The sequence below is a fragment of the Hyla sarda genome, unplaced genomic scaffold (assembly GCF_029499605.1).
Source record: "Hyla sarda isolate aHylSar1 unplaced genomic scaffold, aHylSar1.hap1 scaffold_369, whole genome shotgun sequence".
NCBI lineage: Eukaryota > Metazoa > Chordata > Amphibia > Anura > Hylidae > Hyla > Hyla sarda.
Genome location: NW_026610388.1, coordinates 137,629 through 150,778, shown reverse-complemented (window position 1 = coordinate 150,778; position 13,150 = coordinate 137,629). Strand labels below are relative to the sequence as shown.

Genomic DNA, 13,150 nt, shown 5'->3' with positions numbered 1-13,150 from the left:
GATGACCAATCCATTAGTGCAATGGATGGCTGGAAGCATTTGTCTTTGCCTTTGCAATACCACAGAAGCAATGCATGGTCAATGTACAGCAATGACACACCTGTGTGAACAGCCAGGAGACCCCCCCCCCCCCCCCCATGTTATGTTACATAGTTACATAGTTAGTACGGTCGAAAAAAGACATATGTCCATCAAGTTCAACCAGGGAATTAAGGGGTAGGGGTGTGGCGCGATATTGGGGAAGGGATGAGATTTTATATTTCTTCATAAGCATTAATCTTATTTTGTCAATTAGGAACATTCAGCACCCACCCGCTATCAAGGCAGCTGCCTATCATGTCATGCCCTACCTGCACAGGTGTGCTGGCTACTCAAATGATCCAATTAAGGAGGCCATTTAGTCAGCAGCAGCAGAAGTCCTGTGCCTGGACGCTCCAACAGCGGCCAGACACAAGCAGAAGCAGAAGCAGAAGCAGCAGAAGCAGCAGCAGCACCACCTTTTGTTTTTTGGCTGCAGCAGCAGCAAGGCCCACAGGGCTGGCTAGCTGGCTAGCCAGCAAGCAGGTAGCAATGAAAGTAGGAATCTTTCTTTTTAACCCTGTAAGGGGGTGGTGCACTGTACCCGAAGATACTGCCATATCGGGTCAATGCATAGGGCGACGGAAGCAAGCTTCGAAATCGGCCCCCGTTCTCAAAAATCCATTTAATATATGGTCCCCAGATAGGGGACGTATCAGATATTAAACTGATAAGAACAGATACTACACTTGATCTTAGCCAAAAGGCCGAGAAGCGATAACCGTGAAAGGGGCGGGCCCAACAAGGTGCCCTTCATGGGCACTATCACTGCTTGCTGTCAGGGAGGCTGCCAGACAATTTTCCATGCACACTCTGGGCTGGGGGGCAGTCAACCACCAGTACACACAGCAGAACCTAAACCCATACCATTATTGCTAAGCAGCAAGACAGGGGCCCATTGCACTCCCACGGGGCCTTTTTAAATGCAATCCATAACCCGGATTTGCCAGGAACCCTTCTTACTCCTCCTACTTGCATGTGACACTGGGCTTAGGATCTGCATAGGAAACACACACACAAGCACACACCTACCTTTGTTGCCTGCAGATGCCTCCTTGGCTGTCCCCAAACGGTATCAAACCAACACCCACGGGAAGCTGTAAGCATAGAGGACATGCCTGCACCCCATTGGACTTACCTGTGTGGGTTAAACCCGGGTTATTTGACAACCTATGGCGGTGATGGTTCTGCTCAGGCAGAGCAGTGCTGATGCTCCTCATAAAGCTGTCGCTGCTGTGAAGGTTCTAGGTGACATCACAAATCCCTATGGTTACATACACAACAAAGCTGGGTTGTTGTTGTTTACACTCTGCAAGGCCTGTGGAAGTGAGTGACATCATAGCACTGTAGTTCTGAGGGTTCTAGATGGATGCAACAATCTCCTGTTGCTTCTATGAAGGCCATAATAGACGACATCACCAAACAGCTCCATAGTCACATACACAGCAAAGGAGAGATGTTGTTTACACCTAGTGATGTCAGTGGTATTGAGTGACATCACAGCACAGTGCTAAGGCTCCTGGGCCTGGACACAGCAGCGGCTGCAATATCTCAACGGAGAATACGTTTATATATATGTGTGTGTGTGCGCGTATATATATATATATATATATATATATATATATATATATATATTTCTCCGCCGAAATCACTTTTAAACCCATTTCCACCTTTTTTTCCCTTCTCTTCCTCTTACTTTTTTTTCACGTTTTTTTACGTTTTTCTCCTTTTCGCCTCTTTTCTGGGCGTATTATTCTTCTTTTTCTTCTTTTTTTTCGTCTAATGCATACCCCATCAGTGCAGCAATGCTTATTCAATACCGCCAGCAGATGGAGACACTGGGGGATAATTTTCTAAGGATTTATACTGATTTTTCCTGTCTGAATTTGTCGCACAGAAAGTTGCAGGCCAAATATGTGTGACATTTCTGCGACTTTAGCTTCTAGAGCATTTTTACAACATTATACATAGGTGCTGAATACATAAAAAGCGACTGTTCAGCGACAGACAAGTCGCATCGGCTGAAAGTAGGCCAGAATGTCAGTCCATGTTGGAGCAGGTTTAGATACAGTCTAAAGTATAGATCTCAAAGTCTGTGCACAGAATTTAGCAAGGGCCTCGCACCTTCTGATGCATCAGGTAGGTGCACAATAGCATAGCCTAACCCTCTGTACTTTGGTCTATATTGATGCGGGACATAGACAGCCAGCTGATGACCAATCCATTAGTGCAATGGATGGCTGGAAGCATTTGTCTTTGCCTTTGCAATACCACAGAAGCAATGCATGGTCAATGTACAGCAATGACACACCTGTGTGAACAGCCAGGAGACCCCCCCCCCCCCATGTTATGTTACATAGTTACATAGTTAGTACGGTCGAAAAAAGACATATGTCCATCAAGTTCAACCAGGGAATTAAGGGGTAGGGGTGTGGCGCGATATTGGGGAAGGGATGAGATTTTATATTTCTTCATAAGCATTAATCTTATTTTGTCAATTAGGAACATTCAGCACCCACCCGCTATCAAGGCAGCTGCCTATCATGTCATGCCCTACCTGCACAGGTGTGCTGGCTACTCAAATGATCCAATTAAGGAGGCCATTTAGTCAGCAGCAGCAGAAGTCCTGTGCCTGGACGCTCCAACAGCGGCCAGACACAAGCAGAAGCAGAAGCAGAAGCAGCAGAAGCAGCAGCAGCACCACCTTTTGTTTTTTGGCTGCAGCAGCAGCAAGGCCCACAGGGCTGGCTAGCTGGCTAGCCAGCAAGCAGGTAGCAATGAAAGTAGGAATCTTTCTTTTTAACCCTGTAAGGGGGTGGTGCACTGTACCCGAAGATACTGCCATATCGGGTCAATGCATAGGGCGACGGAAGCAAGCTTCGAAATCGGCCCCCGTTCTCAAAAATCCATTTAATATATGGTCCCCAGATAGGGGACGTATCAGATATTAAACTGATAAGAACAGATACTACACTTGATCTTAGCCAAAAGGCCGAGAAGCGATAACCGTGAAAGGGGCGGGCCCAACAAGGTGCCCTTCATGGGCACTATCACTGCTTGCTGTCAGGGAGGCTGCCAGACAATTTTCCATGCACACTCTGGGCTGGGGGGCAGTCAACCACCAGTACACACAGCAGAACCTAAACCCATACCATTATTGCTAAGCAGCAAGACAGGGGCCCATTGCACTCCCACGGGGCCTTTTTAAATGCAATCCATAACCCGGATTTGCCAGGAACCCTTCTTACTCCTCCTACTTGCATGTGACACTGGGCTTAGGATCTGCATAGGAAACACACACACAAGCACACACCTACCTTTGTTGCCTGCAGATGCCTCCTTGGCTGTCCCCAAACGGTATCAAACCAACACCCACGGGAAGCTGTAAGCATAGAGGACATGCCTGCACCCCATTGGACTTACCTGTGTGGGTTAAACCCGGGTTATTTGACAACCTATGGCGGTGATGGTTCTGCTCAGGCAGAGCAGTGCTGATGCTCCTCATAAAGCTGTCGCTGCTGTGAAGGTTCTAGGTGACATCACAAATCCCTATGGTTACATACACAACAAAGCTGGGTTGTTGTTGTTTACACTCTGCAAGGCCTGTGGAAGTGAGTGACATCATAGCACTGTAGTTCTGAGGGTTCTAGATGGATGCAACAATCTCCTGTTGCTTCTATGAAGGCCATAATAGACGACATCACCAAACAGCTCCATAGTCACATACACAGCAAAGGAGAGATGTTGTTTACACCTAGTGATGTCAGTGGTATTGAGTGACATCACAGCACAGTGCTAAGGCTCCTGGGCCTGGACACAGCAGCGGCTGCAATATCTCAACGGAGAATACGTTTATATATATGTGTGTGTGTGCGTGTATATATATATATATATATATATATATATATATATATATATATATATATATATATTTCTCCGCCGAAATCACTTTTAAACCCATTTCCACCTTTTTTTCCCTTCTCTTCCTCTTACTTTTTTTTCACGTTTTTTTACGTTTTTCTCCTTTTCGCCTCTTTTCTGGGCGTATTATTCTTCTTTTTCTTCTTTTTTTTCGTCTAATGCATACCCCATCAGTGCAGCAATGCTTATTCAATACCGCCAGCAGATGGAGACACTGGGGGATAATTTTCTAAGGATTTATACTGATTTTTCCTGTCTGAATTTGTCGCACAGAAAGTTGCAGGCCAAATATGTGTGACATTTCTGCGACTTTAGCTTCTAGAGCATTTTTACAACATTATACATAGGTGCTGAATACATAAAAAGCGACTGTTCAGCGACAGACAAGTCGCATCGGCTGAAAGTAGGCCAGAATGTCAGTCCATGTTGGAGCAGGTTTAGATACAGTCTAAAGTATAGATCTCAAAGTCTGTGCACAGAATTTAGCAAGGGCCTCGCACCTTCTGATGCATCAGGTAGGTGCACAATAGCATAGCCTAACCCTCTGTACTTTGGTCTATATTGATGCGGGACATAGACAGCCAGCTGATGACCAATCCATTAGTGCAATGGATGGCTGGAAGCATTTGTCTTTGCCTTTGCAATACCACAGAAGCAATGCATGGTCAATGTACAGCAATGACACACCTGTGTGAACAGCCAGGAGACCCCCCCCCCCCCCATGTTATGTTACATAGTTACATAGTTAGTACGGTCGAAAAAAGACATATGTCCATCAAGTTCAACCAGGGAATTAAGGGGTAGGGGTGTGGCGCGATATTGGGGAAGGGATGAGATTTTATATTTCTTCATAAGCATTAATCTTATTTTGTCAATTAGGAACATTCAGCACCCACCCGCTATCAAGGCAGCTGCCTATCATGTCATGCCCTACCTGCACAGGTGTGCTGGCTACTCAAATGATCCAATTAAGGAGGCCATTTAGTCAGCAGCAGCAGAAGTCCTGTGCCTGGACGCTCCAACAGCGGCCAGACACAAGCAGAAGCAGAAGCAGAAGCAGCAGCAGCACCACCTTTTGTTTTTTGGCTGCAGCAGCAGCAAGGTCCACAGGGCTGGCTAGCTGGCTAGCCAGCAAGCAGGTAGCAATGAAAGTAGGAATCTTTCTTTTTAACCCTGTAAGGGGGTGGTGCACTGTACCCGAAGATACTGCCATATCGGGTCAATGCATAGGGCGACGGAAGCAAGCTTCGAAATCGGCCCCCGTTCTCAAAAATCCATTTAATATATGGTCCCCAGATAGGGGACGTATCAGATATTAAACTGATAAGAACAGATACTACACTTGATCTTAGCCAAAAGGCCGAGAAGCGATAACCGTGAAAGGGGCGGGCCCAACAAGGTGCCCTTCATGGGCACTATCACTGCTTGCTGTCAGGGAGGCTGCCAGACAATTTTCCATGCACACTCTGGGCTGGGGGGCAGTCAACCACCAGTACACACAGCAGAACCTAAACCCATACCATTATTGCTAAGCAGCAAGACAGGGGCCCATTGCACTCCCACGGGGCCTTTTTAAATGCAATCCATAACCCGGATTTGCCAGGAACCCTTCTTACTCCTCCTACTTGCATGTGACACTGGGCTTAGGATCTGCATAGGAAACACACACACAAGCACACACCTACCTTTGTTGCCTGCAGATGCCTCCTTGGCTGTCCCCAAACGGTATCAAACCAACACCCACGGGAAGCTGTAAGCATAGAGGACATGCCTGCACCCCATTGGACTTACCTGTGTGGGTTAAACCCGGGTTATTTGACAACCTATGGCGGTGATGGTTCTGCTCAGGCAGAGCAGTGCTGATGCTCCTCATAAAGCTGTCGCTGCTGTGAAGGTTCTAGGTGACATCACAAATCCCTATGGTTACATACACAACAAAGCTGGGTTGTTGTTGTTTACACTCTGCAAGGCCTGTGGGAGTGAGTGACATCATAGCACTGTAGTTCTGAGGGTTCTAGATGGATGCAACAATCTCCTGTTGCTTCTATGAAGGCCATAATAGACGACATCACCAAACAGCTCCATAGTCACATACACAGCAAAGGAGAGATGTTGTTTACACCTAGTGATGTCAGTGGTATTGAGTGACATCACAGCACAGTGCTAAGGCTCCTGGGCCTGGACACAGCAGCGGCTGCAATATCTCAACGGAGAATACGTTTATATATATGTGTGTGTGTGCGTGTATATATATATATATATATATATATATATATATATATATATTTCTCCGCCGAAATCACTTTTAAACCCATTTCCACCTTTTTTTCCCTTCTCTTCCTCTTACTTTTTTTTCACGTTTTTTTACGTTTTTCTCCTTTTCGCCTCTTTTCTGGGCGTATTATTCTTCTTTTTCTTCTTTTTTTTCGTCTAATGCATACCCCATCAGTGCAGCAATGCTTATTCAATACCGCCAGCAGATGGAGACACTGGGGGATAATTTTCTAAGGATTTATACTGATTTTTCCTGTCTGAATTTGTCGCACAGAAAGTTGCAGGCCAAATATGTGTGACATTTCTGCGACTTTAGCTTCTAGAGCATTTTTACAACATTATACATAGGTGCTGAATACATAAAAAGCGACTGTTCAGCGACAGACAAGTCGCATCGGCTGAAAGTAGGCCAGAATGTCAGTCCATGTTGGAGCAGGTTTAGATACAGTCTAAAGTATAGATCTCAAAGTCTGTGCACAGAATTTAGCAAGGGCCTCGCACCTTCTGATGCATCAGGTAGGTGCACAATAGCATAGCCTAACCCTCTGTACTTTGGTCTATATTGATGCGGGACATAGACAGCCAGCTGATGACCAATCCATTAGTGCAATGGATGGCTGGAAGCATTTGTCTTTGCCTTTGCAATACCACAGAAGCAATGCATGGTCAATGTACAGCAATGACACACCTGTGTGAACAGCCAGGAGACCCCCCCCCCCATGTTATGTTACATAGTTACATAGTTAGTACGGTCGAAAAAAGACATATGTCCATCAAGTTCAACCAGGGAATTAAGGGGTAGGGGTGTGGCGCGATATTGGGGAAGGGATGAGATTTTATATTTCTTCATAAGCATTAATCTTATTTTGTCAATTAGGAACATTCAGCACCCACCCGCTATCAAGGCAGCTGCCTATCATGTCATGCCCTACCTGCACAGGTGTGCTGGCTACTCAAATGATCCAATTAAGGAGGCCATTTAGTCAGCAGCAGCAGAAGTCCTGTGCCTGGACGCTCCAACAGCGGCCAGACACAAGCAGAAGCAGAAGCAGAAGCAGCAGAAGCAGCAGCAGCACCACCTTTTGTTTTTTGGCTGCAGCAGCAGCAAGGCCCACAGGGCTGGCTAGCTGGCTAGCCAGCAAGCAGGTAGCAATGAAAGTAGGAATCTTTCTTTTTAACCCTGTAAGGGGGTGGTGCACTGTACCCGAAGATACTGCCATATCGGGTCAATGCATAGGGCGACGGAAGCAAGCTTCGAAATCGGCCCCCGTTCTCAAAAATCCATTTAATATATGGTCCCCAGATAGGGGACGTATCAGATATTAAACTGATAAGAACAGATACTACACTTGATCTTAGCCAAAAGGCCGAGAAGCGATAACCGTGAAAGGGGCGGGCCCAACAAGGTGCCCTTCATGGGCACTATCACTGCTTGCTGTCAGGGAGGCTGCCAGACAATTTTCCATGCACACTCTGGGCTGGGGGGCAGTCAACCACCAGTACACACAGCAGAACCTAAACCCATACCATTATTGCTAAGCAGCAAGACAGGGGCCCATTGCACTCCCACGGGGCCTTTTTAAATGCAATCCATAACCCGGATTTGCCAGGAACCCTTCTTACTCCTCCTACTTGCTTGTGACACTGGGCTTAGGATCTGCATAGGAAACACACACACAAGCACACACCTACCTTTGTTGCCTGCAGATGCCTCCTTGGCTGTCCCCAAACGGTATCAAACCAACACCCACGGGAAGCTGTAAGCATAGAGGACATGCCTGCACCCCATTGGACTTACCTGTGTGGGTTAAACCCGGGTTATTTGACAACCTATGGCGGTGATGGTTCTGCTCAGGCAGAGCAGTGCTGATGCTCCTCATAAAGCTGTCGCTGCTGTGAAGGTTCTAGGTGACATCACAAATCCCTATGGTTACATACACAACAAAGCTGGGTTGTTGTTGTTTACACTCTGCAAGGCCTGTGGAAGTGAGTGACATCATAGCACTGTAGTTCTGAGGGTTCTAGATGGATGCAACAATCTCCTGTTGCTTCTATGAAGGCCATAATAGACGACATCACCAAACAGCTCCATAGTCACATACACAGCAAAGGAGAGATGTTGTTTACACCTAGTGATGTCAGTGGTATTGAGTGACATCACAGCACAGTGCTAAGGCTCCTGGGCCTGGACACAGCAGCGGCTGCAATATCTCAACGGAGAATACGTTTATATATATGTGTGTGTGTGCGTGTATATATATATATATATATATATATATATATATATATATATATATATATATATATTTCTCCGCCGAAATCACTTTTAAACCCATTTCCACCTTTTTTTCCCTTCTCTTCCTCTTACTTTTTTTTCACGTTTTTTTACGTTTTTCTCCTTTTCGCCTCTTTTCTGGGCGTATTATTCTTCTTTTTCTTCTTTTTTTTCGTCTAATGCATACCCCATCAGTGCAGCAATGCTTATTCAATACCGCCAGCAGATGGAGACACTGGGGGATAATTTTCTAAGGATTTATACTGATTTTTCCTGTCTGAATTTGTCGCACAGAAAGTTGCAGGCCAAATATGTGTGACATTTCTGCGACTTTAGCTTCTAGAGCATTTTTACAACATTATACATAGGTGCTGAATACATAAAAAGCGACTGTTCAGCGACAGACAAGTCGCATCGGCTGAAAGTAGGCCAGAATGTCAGTCCATGTTGGAGCAGGTTTAGATACAGTCTAAAGTATAGATCTCAAAGTCTGTGCACAGAATTTAGCAAGGGCCTCGCACCTTCTGATGCATCAGGTAGGTGCACAATAGCATAGCCTAACCCTCTGTACTTTGGTCTATATTGATGCGGGACATAGACAGCCAGCTGATGACCAATCCATTAGTGCAATGGATGGCTGGAAGCATTTGTCTTTGCCTTTGCAATACCACAGAAGCAATGCATGGTCAATGTACAGCAATGACACACCTGTGTGAACAGCCAGGAGACCCCCCCCCCCCCCCATGTTATGTTACATAGTTACATAGTTAGTACGGTCGAAAAAAGACATATGTCCATCAAGTTCAACCAGGGAATTAAGGGGTAGGGGTGTGGCGCGATATTGGGGAAGGGATGAGATTTTATATTTCTTCATAAGCATTAATCTTATTTTGTCAATTAGGAACATTCAGCACCCACCCGCTATCAAGGCAGCTGCCTATCATGTCATGCCCTACCTGCACAGGTGTGCTGGCTACTCAAATGATCCAATTAAGGAGGCCGTTTAGTCAGCAGCAGCAGAAGTCCTGTGCCTGGACGCTCCAACAGCGGCCAGACACAAGCAGAAGCAGAAGCAGCAGAAGCAGCAGCAGCACCACCTTTTGTTTTTTGGCTGCAGCAGCAGCAAGGCCCACAGGGCTGGCTAGCTGGCTAGCCAGCAAGCAGGTAGCAATGAAAGTAGGAATCTTTCTTTTTAACCCTGTAAGGGGGTGGTGCACTGTACCCGAAGATACTGCCATATCGGGTCAATGCATAGGGCGACGGAAGCAAGCTTCGAAATCGGCCCCCGTTCTCAAAAATCCATTTAATATATGGTCCCCAGATAGGGGACGTATCAGATATTAAACTGATAAGAACAGATACTACACTTGATCTTAGCCAAAAGGCCGAGAAGCGATAACCGTGAAAGGGGCGGGCCCAACAAGGTGCCCTTCATGGGCACTATCACTGCTTGCTGTCAGGGAGGCTGCCAGACAATTTTCCATGCACACTCTGGGCTGGGGGGCAGTCAACCACCAGTACACACAGCAGAACCTAAACCCATACCATTATTGCTAAGCAGCAAGACAGGGGCCCATTGCATTCCCACGGGGCCTTTTTAAATGCAATCCATAACCCGGATTTGCCAGGAACCCTTCTTACTCCTCCTACTTGCATGTGACACTGGGCTTAGGATCTGCATAGGAAACACACACACAAGCACACACCTACCTTTGTTGCCTGCAGATGCCTCCTTGGCTGTCCCCAAACGGTATCAAACCAACACCCACGGGAAGCTGTAAGCATAGAGGACATGCCTGCACCCCATTGGACTTACCTGTGTGGGTTAAACCCGGGTTATTTGACAACCTATGGCGGTGATGGTTCTGCTCAGGCAGAGCAGTGCTGATGCTCCTCATAAAGCTGTCGCTGCTGTGAAGGTTCTAGGTGACATCACAAATCCCTATGGTTACATACACAACAAAGCTGGGTTGTTGTTGTTTACACTCTGCAAGGCCTGTGGAAGTGAGTGACATCATAGCACTGTAGTTCTGAGGGTTCTAGATGGATGCAACAATCTCCTGTTGCTTCTATGAAGGCCATAATAGACGACATCACCAAACAGCTCCATAGTCACATACACAGCAAAGGAGAGATGTTGTTTACACCTAGTGATGTCAGTGGTATTGAGTGACATCACAGCACAGTGCTAAGGCTCCTGGGCCTGGACACAGCAGCGGCTGCAATATCTCAACGGAGAATACGTTTATATATATGTGTGTGTGTGCGCGTATATATATATATATATATATATATATATATATATATATATATATTTCTCCGCCGAAATCACTTTTAAACCCATTTCCACCTTTTTTTCCCTTCTCTTCCTCTTACTTTTTTTTCACGTTTTTTTACGTTTTTCTCCTTTTCGCCTCTTTTCTGGGCGTATTATTCTTCTTTTTCTTCTTTTTTTTCGTCTAATGCATACCCCATCAGTGCAGCAATGCTTATTCAATACCGCCAGCAGATGGAGACACTGGGGGATAATTTTCTAAGGATTTATACTGATTTTTCCTGTCTGAATTTGTCGCACAGAAAGTTGCAGGCCAAATATGTGTGACATTTCTGCGACTTTAGCTTCTAGAGCATTTTTACAACATTATACATAGGTGCTGAATACATAAAAAGCGACTGTTCAGCGACAGACAAGTCGCATCGGCTGAAAGTAGGCCAGAATGTCAGTCCATGTTGGAGCAGGTTTAGATACAGTCTAAAGTATAGATCTCAAAGTCTGTGCACAGAATTTAGCAAGGGCCTCGCACCTTCTGATGCATCAGGTAGGTGCACAATAGCATAGCCTAACCCTCTGTACTTTGGTCTATATTGATGCGGGACATAGACAGCCAGCTGATGACCAATCCATTAGTGCAATGGATGGCTGGAAGCATTTGTCTTTGCCTTTGCAATACCACAGAAGCAATGCATGGTCAATGTACAGCAATGACACACCTGTGTGAACAGCCAGGAGACCCCCCCCCCCCCCCCCATGTTATGTTACATAGTTACATAGTTAGTACGGTCGAAAAAAGACATATGTCCATCAAGTTCAACCAGGGAATTAAGGGGTAGGGGTGTGGCGCGATATTGGGGAAGGGATGAGATTTTATATTTCTTCATAAGCATTAATCTTATTTTGTCAATTAGGAACATTCAGCACCCACCCGCTATCAAGGCAGCTGCCTATCATGTCATGCCCTACCTGCACAGGTGTGCTGGCTACTCAAATGATCCAATTAAGGAGGCCGTTTAGTCAGCAGCAGCAGAAGTCCTGTGCCTGGACGCTCCAACAGCGGCCAGACACAAGCAGAAGCAGAAGCAGCAGAAGCAGCAGCAGCACCACCTTTTGTTTTTTGGCTGCAGCAGCAGCAAGGCCCACAGGGCTGGCTAGCTGGCTAGCCAGCAAGCAGGTAGCAATGAAAGTAGGAATCTTTCTTTTTAACCCTGTAAGGGGGTGGTGCACTGTACCCGAAGATACTGCCATATCGGGTCAATGCATAGGGCGACGGAAGCAAGCTTCGAAATCGGCCCCCGTTCTCAAAAATCCATTTAATATATGGTCCCCAGATAGGGGACGTATCAGATATTAAACTGATAAGAACAGATACTACACTTGATCTTAGCCAAAAGGCCGAGAAGCGATAACCGTGAAAGGGGCGGGCCCAACAAGGTGCCCTTCATGGGCACTATCACTGCTTGCTGTCAGGGAGGCTGCCAGACAATTTTCCATGCACACTCTGGGCTGGGGGGCAGTCAACCACCAGTACACACAGCAGAACCTAAACCCATACCATTATTGCTAAGCAGCAAGACAGGGGCCCATTGCATTCCCACGGGGCCTTTTTAAATGCAATCCATAACCCGGATTTGCCAGGAACCCTTCTTACTCCTCCTACTTGCATGTGACACTGGGCTTAGGATCTGCATAGGAAACACACACACAAGCACACACCTACCTTTGTTGCCTGCAGATGCCTCCTTGGCTGTCCCCAAACGGTATCAAACCAACACCCACGGGAAGCTGTAAGCATAGAGGACATGCCTGCACCCCATTGGACTTACCTGTGTGGGTTAAACCCGGGTTATTTGACAACCTATGGCGGTGATGGTTCTGCTCAGGCAGAGCAGTGCTGATGCTCCTCATAAAGCTGTCGCTGCTGTGAAGGTTCTAGGTGACATCACAAATCCCTATGGTTACATACACAACAAAGCTGGGTTGTTGTTGTTTACACTCTGCAAGGCCTGTGGAAGTGAGTGACATCATAGCACTGTAGTTCTGAGGGTTCTAGATGGATGCAACAATCTCCTGTTGCTTCTATGAAGGCCATAATAGACGACATCACCAAACAGCTCCATAGTCACATACACAGCAAAGGAGAGATGTTGTTTACACCTAGTGATGTCAGTGGTATTGAGTGACATCACAGCACAGTGCTAAGGCTCCTGGGCCTGGACACAGCAGCGGCTGCAATATCTCAACGGAGAATACGTTTATATATATGTGTGTGTGTGCGCGTATATATATATATATATATATATATATATATATATATTTCTCCGCCG

At 46.3% G+C, this 13,150-nt stretch overlaps 6 non-coding genes across 6 annotated transcripts; all 6 read right to left on the bottom strand.

The window, feature by feature from the left end:
* Nucleotides 1-606: 606 nt before the first annotated feature.
* On the bottom strand, nt 607-797 carry LOC130332179 (U2 spliceosomal RNA). Its single transcript, XR_008874913.1, has one exon. It is a non-coding gene; the product is annotated as a U2 spliceosomal RNA (small nuclear RNA).
* Nucleotides 798-2,891: 2,094 nt separating this feature from the next.
* On the bottom strand, nt 2,892-3,082 carry LOC130332178 (U2 spliceosomal RNA). Its single transcript, XR_008874911.1, has one exon. It is a non-coding gene; the product is annotated as a U2 spliceosomal RNA (small nuclear RNA).
* A 2,098-nt stretch (nt 3,083-5,180) lies between these two features.
* Nucleotides 5,181-5,371, bottom strand: LOC130332177 (U2 spliceosomal RNA). The gene has a single exon (XR_008874910.1). It is a non-coding gene; the product is annotated as a U2 spliceosomal RNA (small nuclear RNA).
* A 2,090-nt stretch (nt 5,372-7,461) lies between these two features.
* Nucleotides 7,462-7,652, bottom strand: LOC130332176 (U2 spliceosomal RNA). The gene has a single exon (XR_008874909.1). It is a non-coding gene; the product is annotated as a U2 spliceosomal RNA (small nuclear RNA).
* A 2,102-nt stretch (nt 7,653-9,754) lies between these two features.
* Nucleotides 9,755-9,945, bottom strand: LOC130332173 (U2 spliceosomal RNA). The gene has a single exon (XR_008874907.1). It is a non-coding gene; the product is annotated as a U2 spliceosomal RNA (small nuclear RNA).
* A 2,094-nt stretch (nt 9,946-12,039) lies between these two features.
* On the bottom strand, nt 12,040-12,230 carry LOC130332172 (U2 spliceosomal RNA). The gene has a single exon (XR_008874906.1). It is a non-coding gene; the product is annotated as a U2 spliceosomal RNA (small nuclear RNA).
* Between the last annotated feature and the right edge of the window lie 920 nt (nt 12,231-13,150).